This window comes from Macrobrachium rosenbergii, chromosome 6 (assembly GCF_040412425.1).
Source record: "Macrobrachium rosenbergii isolate ZJJX-2024 chromosome 6, ASM4041242v1, whole genome shotgun sequence".
NCBI lineage: Eukaryota > Metazoa > Arthropoda > Malacostraca > Decapoda > Palaemonidae > Macrobrachium > Macrobrachium rosenbergii.
The window spans coordinates 61909012-61928726 of NC_089746.1; the positions used below are offsets into that span (position 1 = coordinate 61909012).

At 37.4% G+C, this 19715-nt stretch overlaps 1 long non-coding RNA gene across 1 annotated transcript in view; it reads left to right on the top strand.

Moving 5' to 3' along the window:
• LOC136839639 (uncharacterized) overlaps positions 1-18112 on the top strand; it is a 251738-nt gene extending 233626 nt beyond the window's left edge. The window contains exons 10-11 of the long non-coding RNA XR_010853425.1: positions 16512-16722; positions 17158-18112. This is a non-coding gene — a long non-coding RNA (uncharacterized lncRNA). The remainder of the gene's footprint in view (positions 1-16511; positions 16723-17157) is intronic.
• The last annotated feature ends 1603 nt before the right edge of the window (positions 18113-19715 follow it).

Below are 19715 nucleotides of genomic sequence, written 5' to 3' on the forward strand. Positions count from 1 at the left end.
TGACAAAATTTTCGTCATCACAAATTATAGAATGTTTGCTGGAATGGTCAGTAGTATTGTTTGATCTTGTAAAAGTTACAAAATCAGTTGAATTACTATTTTATCTCCGGGAGAAAACAGAAACAGAAATTTGTAGTGCCAGGAGAGAGTCAGTGAAACAAGATAGATTCAATTACAGTCCGTCCCTTTGACGCGGCATTGTTTAGTCGTAATTGTTTTGCACGTGAAAATTCATCTTGCTCTGTGGTGTGAGAATCCTGGATGCCTGAACTTTTTGTCACACTCTTGTATTACAGACTTTGTCCACATAATTCCGAATAATTTGCCAGTTAAAATGTACACCCAGAGGAAATGTTTTGCTTGGTCTGATTTCAGCTTAATTTATAGCATTAGTCAGGTCTAAGTTCTTCATAATGAGGGCCACAATTAAGGGCTTCAAGCAGACTCATCAGTGACATGTCAACCCCATACACTTATCTTTTCCAGCTACTTGAGGCCCTTCTCGGGTACTAAGGCTCTTCCGTTCCAGAGACTTCACCTTCCCATTCAACCATCACTTGTGCTTGAGTGTGTAAATAGTGTGCAAATGTTTATGAAATATAAATCTTCGCTTAGCTATGATAAAATGCCACTTGAAGCTGAAGTTAATGAGAAATTATGTCAGTAATGCAAATATTCGCTGACAAGAAGTCACTCGTTTCCCGTCACGAGGTTCGACTTTGACAGAATTCTCGTAAAATTCACGTCCAAAACAATGGAACCTTATCAAGCGTAAAAATCAAGACAGTTTTGCAAGGTGATTATTAAAACTATATTATTGGTCTGAGTTGGTGGGAAAGGTACATAAGTTCTTTACCAGGCCTCTTACATCACTTACAGGCCGGCCTAAGGCGCAAGCCCCTGTTGGCATATGACCACCTTAATCTGAAGCCAGTCACTAACCGTAAATTAGTATTTGATCTTGCCTCAAATTCATATTACGCGCATGGGCTTCAATCTCACTGCCATGAAGACCGTCCCTCAATGTACATCCGGCTCTTCGAAACGATACATTTTGCGAACACTCCTCAGACCAGCGTTCTTCCTTCCACCCGACCGTTAATAACAAGGGGAAGTTCCTTCTCATCCACATGCCAACGGCTTGGTCAAGTTAATTCGCGTTTGACTTCCTCATGCCTCATTTGCCACCTCGTCCTGAGAAAAATCTGGCGAAATTCTGTGTGTATTTGGGTGTTTCCGTTCCAGGTGTTACTGAGAGTTAATGTTCCATGTGAATAATACGTCTCATTTTTCGTATTTTCTTCCGAATGTAAGGCTTCTGCCGGGGAATAAAATGTGCTCCAATGTGACTAGGTTTTGTCATTGAGTATGCATGATATGAGCCTCCTTTTTCAAATATTCTCTTAGATTAGAAGAGTTTGTTGAGATTTGGTGACATTTGCGTATTATTATTTTGTGTAGTTTCTTCTAGATGTGAACACTTTGATTTGGTTTTGATTTGGAATATGAATAATATGCCAAACTGATATTTTCCTCCGGATATGAAGACTAAGAGTGCATGTCGAAAAGTAACTGCGTTAGCTAAAAGTGGAAACTCGGCAGTACAAGTGTGAAGTAAATTGGAACTGGAATGCGTTACAGTGGTTAGTCATTTAATTAGAATGCAATTAACATGTTAATAAGGTCCCATTCACAAGCAGTCTTGTAAAGCAAGAAAAAGAACAATTAAAAAAATGCGATCATTGAAACTGACTAAAAGTACATTCTCTCAGACCCTTTATTCCATTGCCAATTAGTATGGAGAGGCTCGGTGACTGCAAGTGGCTTCCGCTCAATGGCTCCCCTTTAGACTAATACATCTTGCAAAACTTATTCTCGACCAACAGCTTCCACCCGTCTATTAACCAATGGTAATTTTCGCTCTGATGTTCCGCTAAAGAGCGCAGTTGTTGAATAAGGGCAACCTCCCCTTCCATATTCTCTGTAATTTCCGTTGGGATCTGATTTATTCACCAAGTTCCCCCGAGAAATCCGTGGGCTTTCAATTGGACTTAATGCCCCGATGTTCTTTTGTCTGTGAGGCTAAGCAGGCCAGCTGCGGGGTAGATTTAAGCTTAATTGTTAGTGATTGTGCGTGGTTGCATTTGTTGATGTGTGCTCATATATATGTATGCATGCGCATGCGTATTAAGAGTTCATCTTGAGCCCATGACAGCGCTTAGATGGAAAATATCTAAAAAATCTTGGTAAAGTCATATTTCTGTTATATTCTGCTTATAGTCTCTTTTGATTTATCCTTAGAAAATGTAGTAATAACTGTATTCCAGTTACAAATACAAGTATGTGTATGAGCAACTACATCTCTCTCTCTCTCTCTCTCTCTCTCTCTCTCTCTCTCTCTCTCTCTCTCTCTCTCTCTCTCTCTCTCCGCGTCGGTGATCTATAACAGTTGTGGGTTGAGGCCAAGATTTAGTCTTTCTCGGACGGGTCAATCTCAACCATTCCCTTCCAGTAACGAGGTCGGGACCCCCTTTCATTTCTCCTCATATATTCTGTCATCAAAGAGAAAATGAACAAATTCATTTCACTCCAAGTCTTTCAGCTTCTGGAGAGAGACCAACATAATTAGCTCTTCCAGTCGAGTCCAAAAATCTCTTCGAATGGAAAATCATTGTCATTGGCTAAAGCCTCCTTGAGATAGAGAGTATGTAATGATATACTTAGCCGTACTGCAATGTCTCATAAAATGAACTCGTACAAGATTTCATATGCCCATAAGTATATTCGTGTTTTTGTTTTTGTGGGAGGGAGGGAGGGGAGCGGGGTTTTAGAAAGATGGTCGAACATCAAGTAGCTTTCGTTTTAAATGTCAGGAATTTCCCGATTAGTGATGTGGAAGAGACTCTGGTGGTCCCCAGTCGGCTCTTAACTGACTCCATGATTTCAGAATTTAAGTTTTGGTGGGAAGGAACTTTAAATATATGGCAAAAAGGTCATAGTTATATCTTTATTTATATATTCATCACGTTCCATATTTTCGTGATTCAGTTATACATATATATACTGTATATATACATATATATAATTAAACAGGTTGTCAGTTCCGCACCCCCCCATTCTGCATCATGAAGGAAATTATTTTTAAAATATTGGATATATTTTAGTTTTTAGTTCCGATTCGAAGACAAAATTAATTATTGAAAGAATGTGTTTCATGGCTTCGACTAAACTATATCTTATTTCTAGGTTCTCAAGCGTTCAGGTATTACAAGTAACACTATTATCTTACTTTGGAAGATATACAGTTAATTGTTAACACATGAGTACACAGTTTATGACAGAAAATGAATATTATAGTCGTAAACAAAAGCATCCAACTATTTACCCATAGAATAACATTAAGGTAAATCATTTTAGGCATTCGTACCAAATATTTAGATACGCAGTTTCATGGGAATGTTTTACGGTATATTGACAGGATAAACTGTCTGTCAGCTTCGAAGTGCTGCTTCGTCTTTAAGCTAATGTATTTTGTATAGCGCCTTTCCTGCCTCACGTCTTCCATTTATTCCTCTGTACAAAATGTTCTTCTCCCTCTTTTGTTTCCTGAGCCTGAGATTTTTGCTCATGGGAATTTCCTCTTCAGTAGCCTGACTTCCTAATATATTTTATTCATTCTGTTCTCCCGGGAAACCAGTGGACTACCTATGAAAGTGGATGTTCATGAATAATGAATTATGTACTATGTACAGCGTATTCCTTATTAAAGATAATGATGGCGGTAAATTGTACAAAGTACCTACGTTTCGTGTTGCATAATTGAGATGAAAAGTTATTCACTTTTGGTAAAGCCTTATCGGTTTTGGTAAAACCTTAGCAATCACAGATATCGCCGAAATTAAATATATTTCTTTAGGAAATACGGTATCGTATTTAAACTCATTAACAGCTAAACGCAAAATAACTTAAACCTCAAGGAAACCTCATCTGTACAACCTTGTTTTGACTTGAAGATTCGACTTAATGATTTTTTCCTGTTTATATATGAAAATATCCCTTTTAAACAATTAAGAGAATAACAGAATCCACGCGCCGAGAAAATAGGTCAGTAAATAGGTCAGTCTCATCCAGCAACTGAACCCTGTCGTTGGTTAAGATCATAGGTCAGGAACAAAGTGGGAAGTCTGACAGACTCCTGAGACGCCCTTGTTTACGGAATGGCACTCACGCCCTTCTGTCAGGCGCTGCAATTCGACCTCGACTCTTGCATTTCAGTTTGTTTCTGCCGTCTGTCGCTTGGATGGCTGTACAGAGAGCCATTTGAGATGGACTGGTGTTTTCTCTAGAGGGGAAAAGGGATTGGAATAACAGACCTGGAAAACGAAGACTGGCAGCGAAGAAAATATACCAAAAAGAAATCGACGGAAAATACTTGAAAAAAAAAAAAAAATCATTATAATGAAGATCAGGTATATTTCATCCGAAAACAGTTATAGTTTTGGTTAATTATCGATCAGAATGCACTGAAGCGTAGTTTCTTGCACATCTTTAAGAAATGAAGAACAATCCTAATCAAATTTCACTTGGAGAATAACAAACAAACGACTAAGATTGGAAAATGGGAAGAAGAAAATTATATTAAGCAATTGAGCAAGGCAGACAAAGCATTTATAGCCCAGAGGGTGAAGGGACAGCACATAGTATGTAAAACCCATGGAAAACAGGGCATGAAGAGGATTCCAAATCGGGGTAATGGGTGGAAAGAAACGCCACCGAACAGTACAGTTCTAGGATGTGGTAGCCTCCGCCCTCCCCCCCCCCCTCAGTTTTTTCTTTTTTCCTCTTACTAGTAAGTTATGGAATCGAAGTTCCCCTGACTGGGCCACTGGAATCCTTAGTAAGAGTGATAGTAATATGAATGTGTTATTGTTACGCGCTATTCACGGCAATTTTCCGTATGTTGATACTACTACCAGAATATTATACACCCCCATACAGTCGTTACAGTTTTCAGTCGCTATGAGTTCCTCATTGAACGGGTGGGTATCGTTCTCAGCTAGCACTCTGCTGGCCCCGCGTTCGATTCTCCGACCAGCCAATGAAGAATTGGAGGAATTATTCCTAGGGATAGATATTCATTTCTCGCTATAATGTGGTTCGGATTCCACAATAAGCTGTAGGCCCCGTTGCTAGGTAACCAATTGGTTCTTAGCCACGTAAAATAAATCTGATCCTTCGGGCCAGCCCTAGGAGAGCTGTTAATCAGCTCAGTGGTCTGGTTAAACTAAGGTATACTTAACTTTTTCAGTCGTTATATGCATCATATCACTGCTCTCTAATTACTGTGTTAAACAGGCCAGTCATTGAAAACAGGCCGAAGAGGAAAGCAAATGAAACGTGAATAACAATAAGGAAGTCTTCTTGTATACAAAGAATGAAGAGTCGCCTAATGAAAAGCGCTATAACCACCAACATGTGTCTATATCAGTTAAAGAATAAAGGACTAACGAATATCTACGAGGCTGCATCGTTTTTGACAGGGCATGCTTAAAAGAGGGTATACTGCCTTCTTCTTCTTCTTCTTCTTCTTCTTCTTCTTCTTATTATTATTATTATTATTATTATTATTATTATTATTATTATTATTATTACAGCAAACATTAATATTAACAAAAGCAGTGTTATGTTTAACGTTAATTTTATAAATAGACGAACCAATTATTTTTCACAGGTGAACGGTACGTTGTTATCATTATCATTACGATCAATTAACTAATTGATTGTGACAAATCACCAAATAAAAATATAAAAAAAATTTTTTGATAGCGACTTCTCGTATAAGAAAGGCACACAGGGTGGAACGTTCTACGAATGAACGATAATAATAAGAAGAATCTTTTAATTAAGCTTTCTTCTTAACCCGACCGTGACAAGCGAAAGGAAGCTGTTTCTCATCCTTGTGCCAACGCTTTGGTCAAGTTAATTAGTGTCAGTTTCCTGAGTGTCTCATCTTCCAGCGAGTCTTGAGAAATTCCAGAGAAATTCTGGCGATCTTCTGGACGCTACGTTTGTTAGTGTGTATGTGTCGGTTTCGGTAAGCTTGTCATTGTTATTGTGACTATTCGTAACAAATTCATCCAGGTAGATTTTAGTGCTGCCTTCATTTAGGACATAATAATTTGTTGATTTATTGATTTACGTGAACTGGTGTCGAAACTGCTTTAAAGCTTATAGAAGGCTTTGGCAGTCTGTGTGAGTGCCATTGAGCCACATTTTGACCAAGCAGATTTTTAGCATCTGAACATTTCACGGAGGGAAAAATATAAAATAATTTGACCCCAGTGCAATAATTCCTAGAGATGTTTTCATAACATTTTTGTTCACTATTTCTGGTTGAAATCATTCCATGTAAGCATATTTTTTCACACGTTTAATAATTTGAGGCTTGATGTGTATAGTGAATTTTCTATTATCCGAGGATGATTCAATATTATTTTTGACTTCGTTAGCATTATGAAGGGAATATTGAATGTTCTTCATTAACAATAGAAAGACAATATATTGTAAGAATGGTAAAAACGCAAGAATAGTAGTAAGATGTGGCGATGAGAGAGAGAGAGAGAGAGAGAGAGAGAGAGAGAGAGCACGAGAGCGAGCGAGTCGTGGCCTCCCCAGTGTGGATGCGAATATTATTTATATCAGTCACTGAAAGAATGATGTTAGGTCTCGCTTCAGAACTGGGTATAAGTTGCCAGATCGAGTTAAAATTGCGCCTTGCATAGGGGTCGGTGAAATGAGAGAGAAAGAAGAGAAAGCAGGATGACTTTGTGTTCTATAAGGCTGCAAAATGGCTGCACCCTAAAAGATTAATCCTGCAGGCGAAATGATAACTTCTGTCGCTTTTTCACCATTATGGCCCAATGAAAGTTTATCAGTTTTCTCACAATAATTCCAGTCTGGAGGACGACTTTAATTTATTGGATTTTTATTTTGTCAGTCTTTTCCTTTTCCTGGGAGGAACTCTTTGAACTTTATGTCTGGTATCTTTTTGGGGAGGGGGTTGATTGATTTGTTTGTACTCTCGTCACCCCTTTGATGGTCCTAGGATCTCAGCATAACCCATTGTTAAAATCATCAGATCTCTTTTATAAGTATTAGTAATAAGCTGTTTCATTAGCTTGAAGGACTGGGTGTTAACTATACGCTTAGTCCTCCCTTAAATAAGAATTTTCAATCAGAAGTAAATTGTATTTATTATCGTAGAATATAAGACCAGTAAGTGTTAACCAAAGACATGTCTGTTTCCTCAATACATATAAATCTGAATTATCTCTGCTTTGAAGGTCGTAAAATTCCTTAGCATCCATAACAATTGATTTGTAAAGAATTAAGACTATTATTCAATAAACATTGACAATTGTAATTCCCCGACCGATTCCAACAAAAGATCATCCCTTCCTGCGCTTGGAATGTTGGAAAGGAGCTTCATCTACTGATATTCAGAAGGTCAAGAGGGTAACCTATGACCTTTGTTGATCCGGCAAATCCCACCGAAGGTGACTGAAAAATAGACTAGCAACAGGGATATTGATTTTGCGTCTCACTGCAAATATTTTCAGCCTTGAAAAGCAATCGGATTTGCCATTGTTGGAAAGGATAGGATATTTATTGCAGTATCACAGTCTCCTTTTTCCTTGATACGTAGTGTAAGGTTTCCAACTCTCCAGTAGCGGGGTCCATCTAATCCTATGGGGTTAATACATGCATTTTTTCGTTCTCTCCATTTTTTTTCTATTGCGACATCATTTATTTTTAGTTGCCTTCATGTCTCTCTCAAAATGTAGTTTTTTGCCTTCGGCAGAGTTTCTTCTTGAAAATTCACATATAACTTTGAGTAACCCTGAAGAAAAGCAAGCTAACATACAAGCAAGCAGGGCAAACTTAAAAAAAAAAAAAAACTTTTGACAATAGTAATGAACGATTAAATGGAACATGCAAATTAAGGGCACGATACTGAATCATTGGATTAGTTTTGCAATCACGAAAGAAGTTTTAATGTTTTTCCCCAATGTTCTGTGTCTTAATCGGGCTGCTTTTGATGATTTATTGGACAAATGAAAGCGTTTATTGAAAACAAAATTACCCAGTCAGTTTCGTTCCTTAAAGTTTTTAAACCAACCAGATTATTCGTATAACTAAAAATATCTGAGGTCTTTCCACATAGGCGCCGAAATCTTAACCCTTACCGCATTTGTCGTGGACTTTTGATTTTTTTTTTTAGATTTCGCAGTTACATTTTCATTGCTTTGCTCCTTATTTCCCATGCTAACTTTTAATTTTGTGAATTGTATTACACCTTAATTCGCAAGAACGATGATGATAATTCATTATTATTTCAACTGTTATCCAAATATTGATCCTATTCTTCGAGATTCTTCGAGAAGGCCATGGTAAAATTGCATACCAGAATTGCCACTCATCGCTGTCTCGCGTTGTGTCTTATTCCAGTGTCTCAAATTAGTTGACCAAATTCCGGTACAGCAAGAATTTTGGCCTTTCCGTATTAGCTCTGGAGATGCAATGTCACTGTTGCAACCAGTGCATGGGTTGCATTAACGGCGATGTGTACGCCACCTATCTTATCAGGGCATCGTGCAGTAAAGATTTTGATTTACCATGAGGCATTTTATTTGGACCATGCCTCGAAAGTAAGCCTCCTTTATTCACAAACTAATAGCACAAACGTTCTTTCTGCCTCGGACGGTTGTGATATTGGATTGGATGATATGCTTTCTGTGTGCCAGTAAATAAGAACATTTGTAAAATAATGGTGTCCACGTTAGTTCACACTGATACTATTCAAACTTCTGAGTTGCAAATCTTCTTCGGATTTAACACAAGCAGCCATTATTTTGTCTATATGTGTTACCCAGTGGCAAACACCGCTTAACTACCACTTAACTTTCATTTCTAAACATTAGTCTCCCTTGGTCTGTGATATTTCATATATTATGTCATACATTAATGCTGCAATTTAACCGTTTTTAATTTTACTGCATAGGCTGTTAGACATTACAAGTTGCCAGGACATTCTAGTTCCTCATAATTTTTCGGAGACTTTGGGTCATGTTCATTAGTAAACGAACGGAAAATGTTTCAAGGCGAAATATTTGATCTGTAAAGTTCTCACGAAGTTGCGGTGAAAATTGTTGACAGGTACTTACAAACAAATTATAATACATGTTTTTAAACGTTAAACCATTCACTTGTACCTAACTGTTTTAAAATATTCTCACAGACGTACCAGTTTAAATTTAATATTTTCTCAGGAACTATGAAAAAGGGAAACTGAAATGGACCGCATCTTGCTTAATAAGATAATGTAAGTGCTTCATTAAGATATGTTGCTCTTGTTGAGACGTAATAATTTGACATGGCTATAGTAAGACTTATTGTTACAACCTTTTCAAAATTGTTTGTTCCAGTCTACTGTAATGTATTTTGAAGGCTTCTGGCGTTATATAACCCAAGTTTGACCCAACTTAGCCTAACGTTTGCCAACCCAGTGCAATAGTGTATTAATATTTTATTACTTTCCTATGTACGTATGTTACCAATCGCCGCTGTATGTTAATTGCAGAAAGCTTATTGAACAAATAAACAGCAATTGGCAGTACTGCAAAGAAACGGTAACATTAAACTTATGGTCCGATGAAAAGAAACTAGAGAATTTTATAATGAGAGAGGATATTTCCCTTATATGTTCCATCTCAGATTGCAATATAAACGCTGTTTATGGTATTCCGTATCCTTTGCCCAACCATGAAGTTACCAATGCAGCCAGACTCAGCCACAGTGATGCTAATGTCTTCTTTTGACTATGGTTGTCTTTGAGCAGCGAAATTTACCCAGTAAGGAACAAAGAAATAATGAGACACATTTCACATTTACTTACTTTGGGATGTTAAAGGTGACTGCTATAAACAATTAAGGATCTTCTACCATATATATATATATATATATATATATATATATATATATATATATATATATATATATATATATATATATATAAAACTGTATATATATGCAACCAAAACTACTGAACAACAGCACTCTTTGTAAGGTAAGCTATTTATAATCCCTTTCATGATATCTGCTTCATCTTTCAGTTCACTTGGAGCATTGTAGCGTGTCTTAAATTTGAGTTTCATATCCTTATCGATAATAATAATAATAATAATAATAATAATAATAATAATAATAATAATAATAATAATAATAATAAAAATACTCATAGCAGCATGAGTCTTGAAATTGAGAACCAAATCCGCACTTATGTATATGTGCATATATTTAAAGATAAATCTGTACAAAAAGCTTTCTGTACAGATTTATCTTTAAATATATGTACATATAAAGTACTATGGATTTGTTTCTCCAATAATAACAATAAAACTATTTTCATTTCCTGTCAATTCCTTATTCGATGTCTTTCTTTGTGTGTTTTTGTGTGTGTGTCTTGCAAATGTCAGTAGTATCACTCTAATAGTAATTAGACCTTGTAATGTCATTTATGTATTTGCAAAAGAAATGTCATTTGTGTAAGGGTGGTTTAGTGATTACTAGTTCAGCTATACAAGTTTGCTAACGAGAAATGTTCCGTTGTCTTGATGAACTACTGTAATTGTCCAGAGTACAGCTAGCCCTAGTAGGAAGAAAATATTAATGACCAATTGTTCTTTGCACTATAAGTATATATATATGTGTGTGTGTGTTTGTGTGTAAAGGGTACGCAGTATTTGCTCATATCATATTTCTTGATATTATATATATTTACATGTAAATAGTTATATATATATATATAGAACTGTCTTTACAACATCTGTTTCAAACACCCTTTTTGTTGCGCAGGCACTTCTTACTGTCGAAATTTCAATAAAAGGCAGTGATATATAGAAATGAATTTCAAATCAGTCTTAATTCAAGGAATGTAAAGTGATCCGAAGAAAACTGTAGTACAGTGCTCTCTCCCTCTCTCTCTTATTAATAGGGATTACGATAACTTGAATTGTCATATCATTTTCTCAGTTTGTTATACAAAACTCGATTGCATGCATCAGTCTGCTCCCAGTTTGATCACTAGATATTTATTTACTCATTAAATAATATATTTGAATTGTTTAATATTAGTATAAAGAAATTTCCAGTAATATTTCGCTCAAAGAACCATTGTCGTCGAATGTCTTTCAACCAATCAGAGAAGCCGTATAAAGCAATTTCTAGGTAAGTTGTGGTGGTGACTCCTGATTGGCTAGTCGATAGTCTTTGCCATTCTTGGAAAAGCAGGTTCACTACATTACCGGAGGCTTTAGCGATAACAGTGAAAGAGATTTGTCCCGCTCGCAATATGGTTTCAATTTTTAAGGTAAGACCGCATACGATGCCACAGCCGCTTATTAATGAGATTTGTGTTCCGAAAACATTGGCGGTAACTGATTTATCAGGTCTTATTTTTTTTATGTGTTGCTTATTTCGGAATTGCTACAGAAAAAGCGGTACTTCTTTCTCCTGCTGATTTCCGTCGTGTCCCCTTGCCGTTCGCTTTATGGCCTTTCGTGTTGCTCTGATCTGTTGCGTGCAAGCTTTTTTGTTACGAGTTTTCATTTTTCTGGCAGTTACTGGTGTGAATGTGCTCGGAACCTGAACCTTCGTGTTTTCTTAAGGCCTCTCAGACTTGTCAAAGACTTCATGGGGAATAGAATCGTAGGGTAAGCACAAATGCAGAATCCTGTAAGGAGCCGAACGCATTATTAGTACTAACTTCAGAATCCGTGCTCTCTTTATCTGCTGTTTTGTCATAAACATGAACGATCTAGGAATTCCCATGATACCTTCCAGTATCGTGAACGGATATATATGGGTCATGAGTCCCCCCTAAAACAAAAGTCAGTTTAGTGCTTAGTCACTGTGAAATATTTTAGAGTACCTAGTGACTGTATTTCTTAGTTTTATTCAGAACATGCCTTATATGGAATAGAACCTAATTTTCAAAGCAAAATAGATAGTTTTGGGCCCTATTTGATAGGAATATTTTAATCCTTGAATTATGAAGCGTCGTTGTCTATAGATTATTGTTCAAGGATGTAGCTTTGGTCTGGAATGTCTATACAGAACCAATTCAGATTTCGGTGTGGTCTTTTGTCTTGAAATGTGTTCTCCTGTCGCAGTTTTAGGGAACGCGGTTGTCTTTGTGGCCTCATTTAATTGCTTCACGTTTTTTTATAATTAAATATGCTGCCATACCAGTATTAATTTTTTTCATAATACTTTATGCATACCCCTAATTCGTCTATAGTCATTGCTGCCATACTTCATTTCTTCTATGGTAATTCCATCCATACTACCAGTTCTTCGATGGTCATTTTGTTAATTCCCTGTTGTCTCCTGACGTTATGGTCATGCCCCGTTTTGTACACAATACCTGTGGTTATTCTCAGTTCGTCTACAGTCCATTGGCTATGCTTCAGTTCATCTGCCGTCCCTTTGGTCATGGCCCCAGTTCATTGGCAGCCCTTTTGGTCATGGTCCCCTGTTCATCTGTAGTCCCTTTGGGTATGCCCCCAGTTTTTTCTCAGACCCTTAGGTTACGCCCCAAGTTTGTCCACAGCTTCTTTGGCTATGATCCCAGTTCAACTTTTCCCTTTGCCTATAGCCCCAGTTCATTTGCAGTACCTTTGGCAATGAGTTCAGTTCATTTGCAACCCCATTGGTTATGCATACAATTTGTTTGTAGTCCCCTTGACCATGCCCCAAGTCTTTGGTTAGGAGTCCTGTTTGTATGTGGTCTCCTTGTCTACGCCCCTGTTTGTCTTAGTGCATTTGGCTATGTCTCCAGTTCCTCTTCAGTCCTCCTGCTTATGGCCCCAGTTCATTTACAGTCCCTTTGTGTCCAGTTTGTCTGGAGTGCCTTTGGCTATCCCGTCTGTCTACAGTCTTTGATTATGCCTTCTGTCTACAGTTCCTTTGACTATGCCCCATTTGTTTATGGTCCCTTTGACTATGCCTCCTGTTTGTCCACAGTCTTTGGCTGTGCCCCCTGTTTGTCTACAGTCCCTTTGGCTATGCCCCCTGTTTGCCTACAGTCCCTTTGGCTATGCTCACAGTCCATCAGCAATCCCTTTGGCTTTGCCAATTTTTCCTACAGTCCCTGTGGCAGTGCCACCAGCTCATCCCTCAGTCCCCTTGGCTATACCCCCAGTTCACCCATATTGCTTCTGGTTGTGGCCTGTTTATCTGCAGCCTTACTGGCCATGTTCTCAGGTCATACAGAATCCTTTTGGTCATGCCCCCTTTCATCTTCTGTAATTTGGTAATATCCCTGATTTGCACTCAGTTGTTCAATATGCTCTTAGTCCATCTGCAGTCTTTTAGGCAATGCTTCATATTTTGTTTTGGTCCATTTAACCATGGTACCAAGTTTTTGCACTCCTGGTGATTATGGCCCCACTTGGTATGAGGTTGCCTTGTCCATGCCAGAGGTTCATTTGTAGTTCTTTTGGCCTTACCACCAGTTCATCTGCTGTTATTTTGACCATACCCATAGTTCATCAGTATTCCTTCTGACCGTGCCCCTAATTCATTTGCAGTCCTGCTGTTCATGCTCCCAGTTCATCTATAGTTGCCCTACCAATATTCCCATTCATTTATGATCCTGTTTCCCATACAACCAGTTGGTCCACAACTTTTCAGCAGTGCCCCCCTATTCATGTGAATTCATTTTAGCCTTGCCAGTTCATCTGCTCTATGCTTGGCCATGGGATTACTTCATCTGCTGTCCATTTGACCATAGCCATAGTTCATCCAAAGTCCATTTGGCTGTGCCCCCAGTTTGCTCTATTCTTAAAACTTATTTTCACCATCACGTTGCTTTTCAATACCGGCATTCAATGTGCACTTTTCAGCACTAATATCTGATACACTTAAGTCTCTTAAAACCAGATCTAATACATGGCCAGTGGAGACTATTGCACAATCAACATTGTTGTACCTTTCTGGGTCATCCATTCTGTGGTTAGAGGAAGTCGTTAATAGTAATAGTGGAGGTGGAGGTGAAGAGTTAGGAGTAAGAAGTGTGTCAGTAGTTGTTGATGTTGAGACTTTGAGAGGGCAGTTGAAAAAAGTCTTTCTGGTTGAGTTAGGTGGTTGCACTGGCCAGTTTTAGGTCGTCTAGTTGTACTGTAAGTTCTCAGGGTTGTGTCAGTGGTCTACCTTGGCAGCAGTCACAGTTGCTTGAGGGGAGTGTTTAATTTGTCTATAAGCACAAGCTCTCTAGGCATTTGGCAGAAAGACATCAGCGGCAGGGATATCTGTTAAAATGACGGACATATTACCGTACGTCCATTTAGTAGAACCGGTGATGTTGGAGAATGGTTTGAAAAACTTGAAACAGTTGCTAAGCTTAAGGAAATTAAGGAACTACAAGCTGTAATACCTTTATTCTTAGAAGGAAGTGCATATTCTGTGTATAATGAATAAGTGACAAAAAGTCAGTTAAGTCAACTTTAATTGAAGCTTTTGCCTTAAATCCATTTCAAGCTTATGAACAATTTGCTAAGTGTGTGTGATGTGATGAACCAGTTGATGCGTATATGATTGATTTGCAAAGGTTAGCAAGATTGGCAGGTGTTTTTCTGATGCATTGTTGTTGACGGCGTTTATGGTTGGGTTGCCAGCAGCTGTATCACGTGAACGTCATGCAGTTTCAAGAGTTGATAAAATGAATCTTGACAGCATTGTTGATCATGCAAGGGTGTTGATGTCTGAACGAGTTGAAAAGCCAATAATAGCAGTTGCTAAAATTATAGCTAGTCCTCAAAGGAAAGTAGTGAGTGATATGAGTATGTTTGTGAATCAGCAGTTAAAGTGTTTTCGATGTGGAGGGAAAATATTTGGTTAGGGTTTGTTCTGAGTGTAATTTTGTCTGTTACAGTTGTGGTGAGGTTGGTCTCATAGCTAGAAATTGTTCAAAAGATGAGCAGGGGAATGGTATCGGAGGATCTGGTGCGCTGGCAGTTCTTCCAAGTCAGCATTAATGGTGCTCCCAGTTATTAAGGTTAATGTGAAGGGTCAGGTGGCGAATGCTTTGGTGGATACCGGGTGTTCAAGAACTGTTGTTGCTCTGTGGGTTTGTGAGGTCGAGAATTGTAGGCCGCATGTGGTAGTTGCAATTCATGGTTGTGAGGTTGTGTGTAGGGGTGAGTCAGTTTTGTCAGTGCATGTTGGAAGTGAGGAGGAGTTCTTGAGTTGTGTTGTGTTGGGTAGCATGTTGGTTGGTGTAGGTATCGTACTAGGTATGGATGTAGTAGAGAGGTTGGGTGCCATTGTGGTGATGGGTGTCAGGTCAGGTTTTTGAAGTGTGGCGAATAGGAGACATTGAAGTCAAATGAATGGAATCTTGCTTTGTGCTGGGAGGCTTTCTGCATTGCCAAAACAAACGATCGTTGAAGATAACGACTTTTTAAAAAACTTTGATGGTGATTGTTGGACAGTAACGTGGCACTGGAAAAAATGAAATTCCACCATAATTAAAAAATGAGGTTTGTTATGCAAATACTACTTTGCCTACAATCAAAGAGAAGTTTGATGAAGAAATGAAAAGTTGGATAGAAAAAGGGTGGCTTAAACTAGCTAAAAACACTACCCATGGGGGTCTGATAGCACTGATGACTGTAGAGCAGGTTGATAAGAATAAGGTGCTACCAGTATTAGATTTCCGAGAACTTAATGATTACGTGGAATGTCACCGAGGTGTTGATGTCGCGGTCTGTAATGATAGTATGCGTTGCTGGCAGCAGATTCCAGAGCCATTGTGACCAGCTAATCTGAGATCTGCTTCTCTTCAGATCAGAATTGACAGTAATTTATGGCCATATCAGCAGGTGTCATGTAAGGGTAAACTATATTACTTGTCTAGGTTTTGGGTTAAGTTGCACACCTGAAAGAGGTCCTGTCAAGAGATGAGAAAGGGTAAGCCATATTACTTGACTAGGTTTTGGGTTAAGTGGCACGTTGAATGACGGTTCCTCGTCACAAAATAAACTGGAATTTAGCATTAACAATAATATTGGACTCTAGCCAGTGTTGTTTGGCTTCATTATCTTGCCCTACCTGTACTGGTGACCTGTTAGTTATCCCGGCAGAATAGAGGCCTTTATACTCTCTGGCCGGGGTATAGGTAAACATTTGCATGTATTCTACACTTTACTCCCAGAACCTTATTGAACAAAATATCTTGATATGATAGCATGAAAAGTTATTCGAAACTTTAAAAATTTTGCTCTCCTGACAATTAACTCCTACTATAACAGTTTTCTCTACAAATACGGAAGTTTCAGTAAGCACTTAACCCTAAAATTGACTGTTCTTTATAATATATGTGCGCGCATGTGTGTTTGTGTGTGTGTGTGTGTCCAAGAATGTTTTTCTCAGCATTTTCTTTTCTTTTGCAGGGTTCCATATGAAGATGGCCAAGCGATTTGGATTATTAAACTTCCGTTCAGTACTTCTGTCAATACTTCTGATGTAACAAGTGTACCTGGATTGATGTGTTTGTAACATTGACATTTATAGAACTTAAGAAATCCTCCTTCATTATCAGAATTTAGTGGTGGGATTTCAAGAACTGCCGATATTAAAGCCAAAGGAACCAATCGTATTTAGGTAAGTTATGAATGCATGTGAAAGTGAATTTTCTGTTTTTGTTGAAGATATACCCGTTCAGTATTCCATAATAACTAGCCCGTGGTTGTGTACAAAATAAATGAAAGTATTTGTAAACGTGATTGTAAAAAAAGTGAGTGTAACACGCATGAAATGAAAATTAATTTTGTCTAAAATTAACACGTTCTAAAGGTGATACCTGTAAAGGTGGTGATACCCAAAAGAGTATAGTTTAGGTAGCTGAATATCTGTAGATTTTATGAAGGCATATTTTATTTATCAGTGTTACGTTTCTAACCCAACTTTGCTTTATTATTTTAGCTTAGTGTTTAGTGAAATACCAGTCATTATATTCTGATTTTTTCCAATAATCACGATGAATGAATGTGGTTCAGGATCTACTTACTATATTTACATGGAATTTTTTTCCGACAGGGTGATTTAATCCAGACATCCTTTACAAAACACTGTTCCTTAAGCAGTGATATCATCCAAGTTACTGGTGTCTTAGAATGTTAGCTTGCCTGCAGAGTGAAGGATGTGTAGATAAGGATGTGTCCCTAATCGAAATAGCCTGCAAGTTAGGCTTTACAAAGGAAATTCAGGATGTTACTCCACTGAACTTCAGGAGACTACTGAATATATAGAGGAAAGTTAAATTAGTTTTTCTTTAGGAATTTAATGCAAAAAGAGTGAACCTTGAGAAATATTTTTAATATGCCCGCATTCTTACGCAGTTTATTGTAGACATTAAGATCCGAATAATAAGCACATCACAGTTAATTCTGTTTGTCTTAAAAGTAAAATCAGAACTAAACTTTCTCCCAGCTTAAAATATCTACTCAACATTTGCTCAGGCCTTGTAATGTGACAGCACTTTTTTTTTTAATTAGTAAGGCACTGTGTACTGTAATTTCTCAAGTTCACCTTCATGCTTTGTCACTGGTTTTTTAAAACTTGCAGAAGTGTACAGTGTACAGTACACATCTCCATAAATTTCTGTGTGCTTATGAGTATTCATAATTTGCAGAAACTTAAAATGCTGACAAATTTATAAAGTTAGTCTCAAATGTTTTTTTCATATAAAAACGATATTTAGTAGATGAACGTAACTTATTAGAATTGTTCTCTTTATATCTGCTTTGATCATAAGGAGTCGAATCATCTATAAAAAATTCAATGCTAGACAAGTTTGAACCCACTTAGACATTTTAAGTTTTTTTGTTATAATGCAGTTTAGGGTAATTACCTGCAATGACCTGATCCCAAAAAATCAAAATATTTAACAGCCTAATTAATATTAAAATCCTCCGTTCATATTTTCCTTCTTCAAACTTGCTTTCCACCCTCTCCTAACAATTGATTCATAGTCAACTGCTTTGAGGTTTTCCTCCTGTTACACCTTTCAAATCTTTTTACTGTCAATTTCCGTTTCGGCCCTGAATGACCTCTTAGGTCCCAGCGCTTCAATTCTATACTCTAATATTAAGATGAACAGCTGTATACCCGTTTTTCTTTCGTTAGTTCTTTGGGTGTTTTCTGATTTAAAAGATATAATTTCAAACAATATGAAAAGTCTTGGATTTTTAGGTTATTATTGTAACAAATTCTAGTAGTATCCATGCCTGGAACATAGCATCGCCAAGCGTAATAGTGCAATCCTATGAAAGAAGTCTACTTGTGAAAATTGTGCCAAAAGCAATCGTGCCGTTACAGAATTCAGAAATATCCATATGTCCACGCAGTATTTATCGTTAGGGGGTGTTGCAGGCAATGATTAAGGCGTTAGGATTATATTTAGCACTAATAAGAATTAAAGTTTGTACCTGACAGTGAATTTCATACAGCTTTTAGTAATGTGGTACTACAGTATTTAGAAATGACTAATAGGTTTTTATCCATGTTTCGGTGTAAGCAAAAGCGACCGTCCTTGAATGTCAGTTGTCACTTTGGTAATTGCAGCTGTGTTGTCCAGCCCATCGTGAAATAATAAAAATTCAAAGTATTTTCCTTTAGAAAATTCCCACTAATACAGGACAAGTTTTATAAAGGTTATTGACAAGGGAGGCAAATATCAGATTGCTATTAGTTGGCTCCAGTTCATCAAAACCCATAGTGGTCATATGCAGTTGATCCGTGACGTTTTGGAACGAACAGAAATGATCAAATTTCAATATCAACTCCCGTAAGTTCTACCTTATAAACCAGAGGTCAAGTTATTTTCTTAAGTTCCAATGTGAGGTGACTATTCTAAAATACTGGAAGTTATCTTAGAGCCGTCTCAAGAATTCGCCAAAAAGTAGTACAAGAAGGCTTTAGGTCTTAAGTGTACATTTTGAATAGAAATATTTTGCTATTGCGAAAATAGGGTAAGCATAACATTTCATACCTGCTTTTTCTGCAAAGTTGTGTGAGTTTCTGAGTGGACTATATTAATAGCAAAACACTTTAAGAGTACTACAACTTCCCTTTGTTCATGTCTCTTGCCAGAAAAGTAGAATCTGTGTGATTTGAATAATATATTTCAGGAACTTGATCATCAATAGTTTAGATATTGGTTTTGCTCAACTGACTTGCACTAAAACTTAAATCCTGCAAGTTAATTGAAGGAGAGACAGTAATACAGCTTACTCTTCATTGAATAGTAGCTAGTTTTAGTAATAGCCTGAAATAACAATTAAACTATCATTAATAACTGAACATTTAAGCTCATTTAAATCTTGTAAGCTTTTTGTATGGTGATTTTTGTTATAGTAATATCTATTACTGAACCAAATCGTCAAAAAATATACCATCTTGATGATAATTTAGCATTCTAGAAAGCTAAATTTCTTGACTTTTCAGGGCGTTGGTCAGGATCATCCCAAAACGGATTTTGAACAGAGGAATACTTTGAAATCTAATCAAGACAAGCAACAGTACTTAAAGCTTTGACAGACGCAGCAGTGGAAACTCCGCTTCTCCAACGCTTGCCAGAAGTGTGACAGCGTTTT